Raw genomic sequence first — 13,805 nt, 5'->3', positions numbered from 1 at the left:
TGAGAGACAAGCTCCAGGGTCATGTGTTGAGATAGCTAACCTCCTCAGCCCTCAGGTCTGCACTTGTCAGACAGAGGATATGTTTACCTAGGCAGGCGCAGAGGCCAGTGTAGACCTGCCTGCCTCGCTCTTACTCACTACTATGATATTCTGCCTCCAGGAGAGGCAAACACTCCCATCTCCTCGTCTGCATGTGCGATTCAAGACAAATGATTACTCTGTCTACCTTCGAAAATCCTCAATGGAAACACTCCTGCAGGGTTGCATGTAGTTGTGAAAGCTTAACCGTTGTGTACTGTAATCACCTCAAGATGGAAATGACAAACCTCATTTAGCATTAAGCGAGAAGCCTGGTCGGTAATGAATCATGTCTCACAGCTTTTTTTTTTTTACACAAATCCAGATGCTGTGTGAATATGTGTGTGTGTGTGTTTGTGTGTGTGTGTAGCAATGAGTGGGTGTTGTGTGGGTAGGTGAGCGGGTTGTGGGTGTAGACATGCATATGTGTATCTGGTACAGTGTGTTAGTCAGGTCTGGCACCACAGATCTGAAACAGAAAACTGAAGTCGGCTGTAGTTCGGAAAAAAGTGTATTTCAATAGTCAACTGTTTAGAGAGCTTTAATAATGATGGCAGGAGCTTTAATGGTAATGATGATGAAGTGTTCAGGTCATTTATCAAGCAAAAATAATAGTTATTCTCAGGTTAGAAGTTTTGACTTTAACTTTTAACAGTTTTAATTATTATAGAGGAGGTTTTTGTAATGTTAATGAAACAAAACAAATCATCTGAATGGAAACAGTGGCTGTTTTTTAAACCATTTTCTGGCATTTTATGGACTAAACCAATAAATCTAGGGCCGACCCCCCACAGTTTACTGCAAAAAAAAATTCCTGCAACTGCGGAATACCTGGCCGCTCGTTATTAGAGCTTTCTTTCAATGCCATCTCCCTAATACCTATCCATTTCTATAAGCTGCAAAGCTGGTAATTTTTTCAATAATAATTTTTGTTAGATGTTTATTTGTAATTTTATTCATAATTATTCAATTCCATGTCTTTATTTATGCCTTTAACCCAAAACAGCTGCCAGCTGATAATAAAAAAAGAATGCTGTGGAGCCGTGAGCTTGAACCAAATCAGTAAATTTTCTGTCAAGCAGCTAAACAATGAGGTAAAACCTGCTACAAAGCTTCATAAAGAGAAGAAGAGCTGCAAATTCAGCCTCTTTCACAATGTCAGACCTTTTCTGCATTATCATTTTATGCATAATGATAATAAAAGAAAAAAATAATAGCCAACATTTCTCCCTGGCAGAGGAGAACACAGAACTGAATAAATAAAAAGTGATTCAGATTGATAATATTATTTTTGCTCGATTCGATCAATAGATCAATCAATCGCTATAAATAATAATAAATTGCACTGCTGTTCTGATGAATTAAAAGTGCTCTTGAACTGCAGGCTGTAGTAGCTTCATATATAAGTGCTGTGTTTGTCTCGACGCTCCCCTCGCATCTCCCTGACTCACAAATGTCTCTACCTGTCTAACCAGTCACCACATTACACACACACCCATTCATGCACAGCACAACTACTGTTTGCTTTAGCTACTGTCTCCTAACCCCAGACCTCCCTCTGACTGCACGTATGGCTCAGTGTCAGTGATTGACCCCTCACCTGCCTGACTCAAGGCCAGTGGTTTTCTAAGAAACTGCTGCTCTGGTGTAATTAGACTCTGTAATTACTGACATGACTGTTGTGTTCCCGACAAAGGATGTCTGTCCGTCTGCTGCTATTTCTACGTTGAGGTTTGCAGCTCCAGGAAAGCTACGAGTGCTAGACATAATAGAGTCAGAAAACAGACACTCCCAGACACCACAAGGGACCTGCTGGCTAAATCTGACACTGACCTCACAGGAGAGCAGCCGCACGGGCTTTACTCACCACCACATCATAGACATAGCATGGCCACAGAGTCATAACACCCTCCTCACACATTCTACTGCCTAGCAGGTCCCATTGAGCCAGATGATAGGACAAACCCCCCTCCCCCCTCTCGCTCCCTCACTCTCTGCGTGTGTCTCTCTCTCCCTGCGAAGAGAGGGAGGCTTCGTCGGAGGAGTTTGCTTTGGCTGTGTCCCCTGTGGGAACTGAGTCTTGAGTGGGAGGGGGGTGGGCCAGGGGAGCGGGACCACAGAGGAAGCACTGAGCTGAAGGAATGTATACTTGAAGGCCAAGTACAGCCTCCCCTTTAAGACTCCATTCAAGCATTGCCCTTTTCATCTCACTATTGTATGATATTTCTTTGAGGCCCTGTAATGAGGGAGCGTTTCAAAGCAAACCTGTAGGCTAAATACTGTCTAATAGCGGCCAGGCAAGAGTAGACCTGCTTTATTTTTTAATTAGTGCAACATAATGGCATGGTAATACCGGGATAAGCCCAAGCTATTTTCATGCTGGCATGGCAGATATTCACAGAGACACACACAGCACATGGGAAACATATCAATATCTATTCCAAGAGCACAGCGTTTGACCTGCTTGAAGAATAATGAGTCGATATTTTTCTAACTGGAGCGTGATGACGACTGAATTGTTATTTCCCTTGAACATGGAGCAAAAGAACGATATTTGATCATTGATCAGTGATTATACCAGGACTCACTCTGCAGAGATTAGTAAACAAACGGTTGAGAAAAAAACTGATATAACTGTCTCTGACGTTTCAACCATGAACACTGTTGATAGGGACTATTTTCACAGAAGAACGTGTTTGCTGCTGCTGCCAGACAAAGATAAGTGGGAGCCTGGGTAGAAGGCGAAGAAGGTTGAAGAGGAGGAAGTTTGGGAAAGTGGATAGGTGAAGAGGAGGCTGATTGAAAAGCGATGAAGGATCAGAGGCTGACCAGGTATCAGGCAAAGAGGTGTGTGGTCAGGGTGATTCCCTTATTCTTCAGGAAGTAAAGTTTATGAATTGAGTGGTTTTTCTTATTTCTTATTAATTTCTTATTACCTCCTCCAAGGATGTTATTATTCCCTCCACACTTTTTGTGTATTAGTTTGCAGGATAACGTAAAACTACTTAAAAGATTTCCACAAAAGAGAACCCAGAACATTTTGGTGTGAATATGGATCAGGGGGCGATTTTCTGAAACGTCGCAAGAAAAATAGTTTTATCAACATTTTCATTGACTTTATGGATCTTGATGAGACCAGGCATGTTTTAGAGTTTGACATTTATGAGCATGTTCAATTCAGTACAGATCCAAATTAAAATCTGGATGAAGTGAATTTAAATGTGTTCTCATAAGGATACTGTTGGGCCTTGGTGGAGGTATAGCTTATTTAGTTGTTCAGTTTGTCTTTATTTTTAGTTTATCACCGGATGATCTAGAGTCTCTCTAATCTCTCTGTCACCGCAGAGGAAAACTGTGCAGGTTATATAGGTGATCAAGGTCGTTGGTTAATTATCATGCGGTGGATATTTATATCAGTTAAGTTTAGGTTGTGATTTTTACCGCTCTTCACATTTTCTTAACTAGTCAGAAAAGCTGTTTTTCTCTGTTTACACTCTTAATGCTAAGCTAGGCTAATTGGCTGCTTGCTTTAGCGTCATACTTACTGTACAAATATATGAGAGCAAGACAATGACAATGTGTATTTCCCTATTCTATTAATATCTTCACCTCTGTTTATGTAATTTGGAAATGTTGATGAGTCTGTTTCATGTCTGTCACACAGGAAAGACAATGACGAAAAAAAACAATAACAATAAAACCAATGAGAAACAAAACATGGGGCAGCACTTATCTGCTGAGACAAAAATAGTTTCCCCAGCGGAACTTCCTTGGGCAACAGTGATACAATACCAACGCATGCTGCATGACAGCATGGCATTAAGAAAAGTGCACAGCAACAAGACACAACAGTTTCAGATTACGACCTCCTTTTCCCTCCTAAACCCCTAAATGTAATCTCCAGATCGACATGTGCTTAGTGGGGCGCTGTCTCACTCAAGGGCACACCAACTGGCATGGCTCGCTCGGCCGACGGCCTTAGTTGGAAGTGAGAGAATACTAGTTTTAGTAATCTGATCCCTGCAGTTCGGTGCGGATGGTCACAGGGATGCCTTGAGCTTTCTATTCAACTCTCACCGCGCATATCGTACGACTGTTTCTTGATTTATATAAAGCCCCGTGGTCACCTCGTAACAGCTGGGGGAAAATTATTGGTGTCTGCCCAGAATACCCCTGAAACTCCATCCCTATTCCGCACAGATGCAGCACAAGCTCCCATTTCCCCTCCGTAAATCTTCGCTTAATTTATCCACGTCTCCGCCTAATATATTCTGTCTCCGCCATGTCCAGGTTGAGGATATACTGTTTATGTAGCTGAACTGAGCCATGACAGTGTGGACCCTCAAAGAGAGCTGCAGGGCCTGGCATACGGTTGGCATTACAGCAAAGCTTATTGGATTGTCCTAATTGTCTTTAGGATTGAGACTTAATGAGGTCTGAGGTGGACGCAGGATGAGCTGCTGTTCCTTAAGGTAGAAAATAACCCATCAGGTCCACACGGCTTGACACTTAGAGCTGCGAGGCAGGAGAGCGGAGCATTAAAGCAGAGCTCTCCAGTTGTCAACCATTCACAGAGTGAGACGTGTGTGGAAATGTATTGATCTCCTGACCTCAGTGGAAGCAGTTGGCGTCATTTCTACACAACTCTATTAACATATGTTTGTCTGACTTTATATTGTCATTCGGTTCCTCCATATTGTTCAGATACAGTATGGAGAGAAACATGGACCAATGGATTTATTTTTGGTGGAGTATTTCCTTATCAGGGGCCCGAGGATACAGAATATCACAGGCTGTACATATTGTGGAGCCATCTGAGGCAAATTTATGGTTTTGAGATCCTACGTATAAATTTGACTTCACTTGAGCTGCAATAAATTAAAGAAACAAACAGTAAAACCAGTTCAGTTTAGTTGAGGTGGTGACCTGTGCAAACAGAAAATTATCATATATTTGGAGACATGTTTTGTTCCTCTGATGAATAATCGCTCTCTTTTTTAGATCTGTTTTGGTCTCCACCTCCAATACAGGGTAAAATTCCTATATAACTATTCTACCATGCTCAGTATATTGTCGTTAACTCTGTCCATCTGCTGTTTGGTGCTAAGCAAGTACCTTTTTTTTTGCAGAAAAAAATTATGCTATTAAAAAGTGGATCATTACATGGAACTGGAAATTGTTATTAAGCTTCATAGATCTGAGTGGACCTGCAGAGTCTGGTGATGACTATTGTTGGTTTCATCATAATCCACGTTTCACATTTAATTAATAATTAGATGCACAGTAGATATTTAAAACAGCCTAAACATTCTTTCTATAAATAATTTTTTCGTATAAATGAAAAACTAAAAAAACTAAAAAGCAATTTTTAAGATGACTTATAATACACACCCTGATTTGGTGTTTTATTATAATATTCATATTATATAATTACTTTCAACAGATTGTGACCTGGGGCTCATATAGAGACAAGATTGAATTTGTTAAAATATAATCTATTTTTGGTTTGAAGACATAATGCTGTTTCATTTCATTCAGTACAATCATACATGTCATCCAAAGTGAATGAAAACTATTAAGACACAATAAACTAATCTGTTGCTGACACTTTTCATTTGTAGTTTCCCCTTCATGAAAAAACTTGCTCCTGACTCAAGTTGAACTGCCTGCGTGTGCATGAAAAGATCACCTCGTCAGTGAGAGCAAACAAAAAGGAAGATTATTGTACAACTGAGCAGTGAGAAATGAATTCCAATTCAGGTCCAAACATGGCAGCCATAACAACAGCAGGACATGCCCGCCAGCCTGCCTCTCATACAGTGTGTTGATAGTGGAGTGCAAAGCACTCTTTTCCCTCAGAGGATGACCTCACGGTAAAAAAGGGCTCACAAGTTATTTCAGCAGACATGGAAACCCTAAACTAAAAGACATGAGCGAGACAAGAAACAGATGTCAAGGCAGATTACACATTATTAGCATGAGCATGTTTGGTATGGTTGCGAGACTAAGTAATCTTAGGAAATGAAACATGCTCTGTGACTGGTGTATTTATAGATGCACATAGCGCCAAATTCAGCAGATAGTTGTCTGAGCCCACTGCTGCTCTATTGGAATAAGAGAATTAAACATTAAATTGCAGGATCTGAAGGAAGACAAAAGGCTGTGGAACGCGCACACACACACACACACACACGCACACAACGTCTTTCTGCTTCTGTTCACATTTAGCACACTTATAATGTAGGAGCAGCTGCAGTGCTAACCAGGAGGCCGGAGGGGATGAAGGTTAACAAGAAAGACAGAAAAAGAGAGCGAGAGAGCTAGAGAGAGAGAGAGAAAGAGAGAGAGAGAAAGAGAGAGAGGGGGGATTTTATCTAGTGCTCATGAAGGGCTAACATGAATTTTTATACTCAAAACACATTCACGCAACTTTCAAGAACATCATACATTTAAAAAAAGGTAGTGTCTGAGATATTGTGAGGAAATTTAATTTATAAGCCAATTCCCTCTGTTTTTTGTTGAGTCTGGGTATAAAACATCTTGAGTAACGTGACTTGTTTTTGGCTTCAAGCCAAACAAATGAAATATTTAGTTATGTAAATGCTGCTGATATTTCTGTTTTTCTCGTCTCTTTCTCATCTGCTATTCAACAGCATCTATTGATCGAAGAACAAGCCGTGACCAGGTGGTTTCTGCGGCAACGCCGTTGGAATAAATGGCTGTAATTCAGATTGTCTACGTGCCCTTGAGCTGAATTAGGGGACGAGCTGTGAGAAGGTCTTTTTCAGATCCTCTAAAATGGTTACCAGACCTGCCATGTGCAAGAATACTCTCCACACCTAAAATACAGAAAGTGTTGTTCCAAAATTACAAACCAAACAGCAATTTCAAAAACTCTATCAAGTATTGTACAGCGGTCGCTGCAGAACGTTTGACGGCATTTCTGTGGCTGTATCCTGACTTTCATACTTGTGTGCGTGCTTTCACAGAACTTGATCTCTGTTGTGCAGCAGTGCCAACGCCATCTCTGCCATGCAAGCTTAATCCCTAGGCATTACACTGACCCTCATCTGATTCTCTGCTGGTAATGCATTTGGTTATTTTTTAAAAGGTCTATAAAACTCACCTTCATTTAGTATGATCATTTTCAATGTAATTATAATTCACATGTTTTTTTATATTTAACACTCATACTCTGTATGATGAAATGAGTAAATCAGAACTAACACTTCTCGATGGAGACAATCAATTTAATACAGCAGTGACAGCGTATTTGTTGTCATAAATAATCAAGGATGGGATTTCTAAATATAAAATGAACAACACATGAACAAAGCTCAGTTTGATGATATTAACAAGGACACACAACAAAGATATCTGAATTTTGCCATAATTTGAACAATAATTCTGGGTAAGTACGGAAGGGTTTTGAAATAAATGAGCGTATTTCACAACAAAAAGAAATATCTAGGTTGAGGTCTTTTCCCTTTTTGCAAGAAGTGGAGCAAACTAAAGGTTCACGATAGAAGAATTGCAAAATGTTTAAGCCTATTAATAGAGTTCTTTTAAAGTGGCATTCCACTGATTTAGTATTGGACATTCATCGAGTATAGGAGGACTTCATCAGGACAAATTAAAAGACGAATGGTTGAATGGAAGCAGCAAGTATCCTGTCTTTAAGTCCCCAAACACCCCAAAAACGCTAGATCCTATACATTTCCCATGATGCAACCCAGTAGAATGCCTTGTATTGCCTATTATGTGTGTAAATGCCCTGATTTTTCAAATTTAGTAGGCCATAATGAGATTATGTTTAAATTCTCATCATGAAACTTTTCTAGAAACAAGGAAAACGTTACACGGATTTCAGAATCTGAAAAGTATCTTCCATGAAAAGTAAAATGACCTATAATTGGTGAGTGGCTCATAATGAAGTAGTTTCAGTGAGAAACAAATACTAGACTGCGTTGTGGAAATCTGTGGGTTTGTATTTGCAGTGAAAAATCAGACAACTGAAAATCTGTGGTTTTTCACTGATAAAAATAAGAAATAGCTCTGTCCCTTCCCAGACAGTCTGACGTGTTAACAACCCATTCTCTCATCAGTGGACTGATGTCACCAGGCTGAAAACCTTGGTTTGTCACTGATTAGCACATCCCCACCCTTACGCAGGAAAGTGTGTGCCGCCATTCTCGCTGTTAGCACGATCCCCCTCTGCTCTATAACAAGACAGTAAGTCCAATGTCTGACTGGCTGAGTTTTAATCCCGCAGATTAATACTAATGCCACGGGAAAGAAGGCGGAAAGACGATTAAAATGTCACTGGATAACCTCTCCACAACCCAAACAGTAACAGCTCCAAATACACAGACCATTATATCACTCGCAGTACCTGGTACTGGACGACTCCTCTGCGTCTCCCTCGCAGGGCAGAGAGACAGTGAAGGAGTCAGGGCAGGAGGAGGCCTGGACTCAGAGAGGGGAGGGAGAGCAACTTGCACGCAGACTGTTTGGTTGCAACAGGCCGGGATCACTGGGTCTAGACCTATAGTGTCAAGAGATTGACGGGCCAGATGGATGGTCAGAGCTCCATGTTAACTACTAAGTACAGGCGGATAAAACAGTTCTCCAGTTTCCCTAATGACTCCTGAGCTATAGCTTATATGTCATTTTTTAAATCAGAAAAAAAATCATCTCTTTTGTGATATTTGACCTTTTTCCTGCTCATTGTCGAAATTAATAACGTGACATAAAATTCCTGCTTCTTGATGAGGAGCAGGGGGTTTTGTCTGGTCACCATTCCGCAATGAATTGTTATTTTCCTCATCTATTCATCTGTCAATTATTTTTTCAATAAATCCATCAATGGACTGGTCAATTAAATTGAACATTCTCTCCATTTCTAGTGTATAACAATAAATCGCTCACTAACACTGACTTTCATTGGACCTTATAATTAAAATGTAATCACAGAAATGTTAATAATCGGCACAGTAACACACAGCTAGTTTCAGCCGTAAACAAATCAGCATGATACCAATGATGTTTGGAGTGTTTACATTTTTTTGGTATAGCAGCTCACTGGTCAGCTGAGCTGGTCTGTGCCACAGTGCCTTCATGGTAAGCTGAGCCACATGACCACGTGCCCCCCCCCCCCCCCCCCCCCCCGAGCAGCCAGTGGAGAAGAGGGCAGGTGGCAGGTTTATTTGGAAAGATGAAAATGGGATAAATACCAGAGGTTAAGAGGTGTGAGGGGATGGGACGGGAGCAGAGGGGGGAATTTAGGGGAGGAGGCCATAAAAGCTGTTAGAGGGTGAGGTGAAGTTAGGGTCACTGCTCACAGGGTCCCATGTGATGTCATTTCACCAACGCTGTCCCGAGAAACTGTTTGGGAGCTAATTGGTTGAACCGAGGTGATAAATCCTTCTGAAATTTATTGATCCCGCTCCGTTAGAATTTTGCTGAAATGCTACCTTCGTGGTCTCCAGGTTAGACAACCCAATCTGCAGCCCAGTTGTTTGTCTGACCACTAAAACAATGAAATACTATAAAATACTGCAGATTTGCGGCGTCGGAAGAATAATCTCTGAACTTCAAATTTAGCTCGTAACCTTTAGAGAGAGGATCACACCATTTTTTATACTTCGCCATTAAATATTAGAAATATTATTTCTAAAACTTAAAAGCATCCAGCAGAGTGCTGCGCTACTTGAAAAGCGCAAATGGGCCAATTCCGATAGGCAGGAAACATTGAGAGTAAAAGGCCTAATAGTAAAGAGCAGTGAGGAGCCTTGAGGAAACTGAAAAGAGAAAAAAATGAAGAAAGCCAGTGGGTTTTTAAGTGCTCAACCAATTAACTGTCGACACATTTTCTAAACTACACTGGGAGTTGTCCCCTCTGAAAACGTTTGCCTCTCTCTGGCAGAGTGACGGTCGGACTCAAACGTACGGGGGCCTCACAGCTCAAGTATGTGTATACAGTAATATCTGACAGAGATCAAATAGCATTTCACTTGTTTCCACTTGTTCAAGGAATTGTCTGTAAGGGAAATAGGGGATAAAACACCCACAACATCCGTTCCTAAGATCACACATTCCATCCTTAAACACTGGTTTTGTTTCCCTCCTCTGTTAGGAAAACATATCTGCTTACAGAAGTAATTAGGTGAGAGGGCTTGAGCCTCACAGCTTCCATAAAATGAATACGAGCGCTCTAAAATGGCGAGCTGAAACGGGTGGGGGGTGGACCGCAGCACCTCATGAATTCTGCAATTTGCCGTCTGTTTCTTGACTCTGAAATTTTCTTGGAAATGTCTTTTCCTGGATGATTTTATTGCACAAGAGCCTGTGTTTTTCTCCATGGCAACCACATAACAGTAGAGCCCAACTAAGCTCTGACTCAACAAACAGAACTCCACAAAATACCCATTTCAGCGCCAGGGTTTTCCCCCCTCGCCCAGCTTTCCTGCAAATGCTGCCCGAGAACAGCCTTAAAACACAGGCCGAATTATCACATTGACCGTGAATGAAGACGCATGCAGGGATTAATCAGGGCACATGCTGCATGTGACATGCTACGGAAGATATGTGTGAAGGAAACAGCCATGCTGGGCTCCCCGCTGAGCCTCAGGTGCTGCATGCATTCAGGCTTTCTGCGAGCCAGAATCACGACACGTTGAGTACAGTAGGACAGGCAGCAGCTGGGTACTGTTAACCTGAGGGAGCCTTGCTTAAAGCAACAGCAGGTTCAGAACAAATACACCGGACGGAGCGTTACGTAAAAGTCTGTCTCTCTCTTGGTGAGCTGAGCTGGAAGGACGCAGGCGCTTTGTGGCTCTAATGTAGCCACTAAAGGGGAAGGCAGGCCAGGGATTAGTGTTGCAGGCAGGCACAGGCCTGAGAACAGGGCATCATGTGTACAACTATGAAATGTCCACAGCTTTTACCCACAAAGCAATTCTCGAGGCCGGACAATGACAACATAACCTACAAGGAAGTAATTACACAGAGTGCTGCCAAAAATGCAAACTAGTTTGTGCTAAAAATAAGATTCAAACTCTTTATTCCTGCACTGATGTTTTCAGAAGGCCCATTTTTTTTAAATTCATGGCTGCCGCTCACTGTAAAGACAAAGTTACTGGAAGGAGACGTTGATGTCCTCCCACCACCTGTCCTTGAATCATAGTCATCACCTAGCACGCCAGAAGAGGATTTAGTTCACTGCTTTCTCATTGGTGAACCTTCAACCTTCTTGTCTTGACTAGTTAAGGCCATTCCTAAGAAAACAGGACATGTCTGCTAAACTGTAACTTAAGATGGCAGCGAGCTCGGCTGAAGTTTCAGCTGCTGTCGAGCAGCTGTACGGCCGTTAGCATGTGTGGCTCATGCTCTCGGCCTTTAATAGGCATTCAGAGGCTTCAACCTTGCAAAAACACAGAATCAAACAAAATTATCCTTTATTTGTTGCATATAAGGTCACTGCAAAGGAGCATGGGAGGCTGCCAACTTCTCTCTTTGCCTCTCCCGCACTCCCCGTCTACCTCGTAGTGAGCACAGAGGAGTATGCCACAGGGAGGGGAGGCCCTACACAGGAACTCAATAATAACTTTCAGCAGTCTAGCCAGGAGGCTGGAAGCCCAGACTGCGGCTGTTCCCTCCTGTCTTTGTTTCTCCCTCCGCGCTGCCCCACGCTCCTCCCTTCACCCCCCTCCTCCTGCTGGCCTGTGTCTGCTCCACAGGACTGATGCATTCTGCAGACAGGCCAGCGCTCTTAAAGAGACACAGGCCACATTTTTATCCCCTGAATCACTGCAGTGGACAGACCCACTAAAGCAAGAGAACAGTTCCTCATTTCCCGTCTCTCAATCAGGGGCCAACGCTTTACTTTCACCTTCTTTTCTGGACGCCTGTGATGCTGACAAGATGCAAAATGCAAGTGAATAAACACACCAAGTATGTCGAGAGGCTCTCAGTGGATCTCTTTCACTGCGGCTACATTTGAAGGTGCCTTTGATGCTTTCTTCAAAGTTTGTCAAGTGCAATCAATGCTCTCAGCATAATGAGTACATTTAATCCCATTTTCATGATAATTTTTTGGGACACTCCAATAAACCTATATAGTATATAAATTGTACTGTGGTGTTTGACTCTGGGAAGCACAGAGTCGATTCGGGTCAAAAAATGTTTTTGTCACAGTTTGAAAGTGCCCAAACTAATGTCATCAAAAGTCTTGTTCTCTCTGACCAACACATACAAATATTCAGCTGACCATAATGCTGCACAGGGGGGAATAATCAAAGATTTCTGCTTGGAAAAAAAAGTAAATTGTGAAAATACTCCCTGAGCGTCTAATTGTTGCAGCAGGGACACATAACATTAGTTTTAATTTTGCGTTCACCCCTGCTGGGTTTATTTTTCGACAATAACTGTATTTTGTTCGCAACAATGAGAGACATGTTACAGCTAATTTTTTTTAAATTAGAGAAGAATCCCTACCTTTCCGTTTCTATCCCTCCTGTTTTATGAGTTGTACAGAGCATGAGAGACAAACAGTGTGTGACTGAGCAGGGCCATGTTAAGCTCTATACCACAGCAAGGAAATGATTAAAAATTTAATAGAGTTGAGTGACACAGAAACCTACGAGGGCGTGCCTGCCAAACACGCTCTCATTCTTTTCCTGTCAGCACTTTTCTTCTCTTCATACGCAAAGTGTGTGAAGCGGCCGAGGGTCTAAAAATCCAGCTCCAAAACTGGCAAGAGATCAAAGTCAATATGAATAATTTACACAAAAATTATATTGACTTTCACTCTTACTTTTCAATTTAAGGGTTCATATTGCAAACATCGCTACAAATAATGTACTTTCACACGGTTGAAGTTGGTATTACAAAGCTCCGCATCCTTCGATTAGCTAAATATCTTGAAGGGGCTAAAGGGTTAACACATCTCAGCTGCAGAATAACAAAAGATGAAATCTCTATGGGAGGTATCAGTGCCAAAGTCAGCAAAGCAGCACAGTCCTTTGCAATGATAACCCCATTCTGGAAAACCTATAAGGCTGAGCATTCAGCTTCAGATGGACCAGGCAGCTCCAGCTCAGGCTCTTAAAAAAAGGGAGAAATCTTCCAGCAGAACATAACTGAGATTCTCAGGAGTGTCTTCATCCCTGAAATCTCCATGACAATCTCACCGGGCTCAAACTCCAGTATTTTCATAGCTTAACAATGTTGTTATTCCCACTTCAGTCATACGTGCACACAAAATAATGTCACCACCTGACTGCATGAGGCTGTTTCTGGACAAAAAAGAGATCTGCAGTCGCATACTGAAAAACTTTGGTGCAGAGGGTGACACATACCCAAGCAACACCAAGCCATTGAATCACCAGTGTTTATGCAGCCACATAATTCTGCACCATCTGTAGGACTCAGGTCTGATCTTCTGCATAGCATAACAAGCTTGTCGGCTTGACACACACACACTCGCTGAGCTACATACACTTTTAAAAAATACAGCAAGCTCATAAAATCAAAAGGAGGATCTCTGGCCCGGAATATATCTTTATTCAGGGCAGTGATAACAGCTTCACAGTGACGTCCACTCCTTTGCCCTCAAACTCTGAACCAACCGTCACCTCCTTCACCTTACAAGGCAGATGCAGGGTGAAAAAAAGGCAATGAACTTCTGACCTGTCATTCAGACTACGGAGGAAGCTTTGCAGCTCGGG

General features: G+C 42.0%; 1 protein-coding gene across 1 annotated transcript in view; it reads right to left on the bottom strand.

Annotated features, from left to right (window-relative positions):
* skib (v-ski avian sarcoma viral oncogene homolog b) overlaps window positions 1-13,805 on the bottom strand; it is a 31,937-nt gene that overhangs the window by 5,012 nt on the left and 13,120 nt on the right. The gene's annotated exons all lie outside the window — the stretch shown is intronic.

This window comes from Paralichthys olivaceus, chromosome 2 (assembly GCF_024713975.1).
Source record: "Paralichthys olivaceus isolate ysfri-2021 chromosome 2, ASM2471397v2, whole genome shotgun sequence".
NCBI lineage: Eukaryota > Metazoa > Chordata > Actinopteri > Pleuronectiformes > Paralichthyidae > Paralichthys > Paralichthys olivaceus.
The sequence above is the reverse complement of the archived record's forward strand: the minus strand, read 5'-3'. Positions and strand labels throughout refer to the sequence as shown.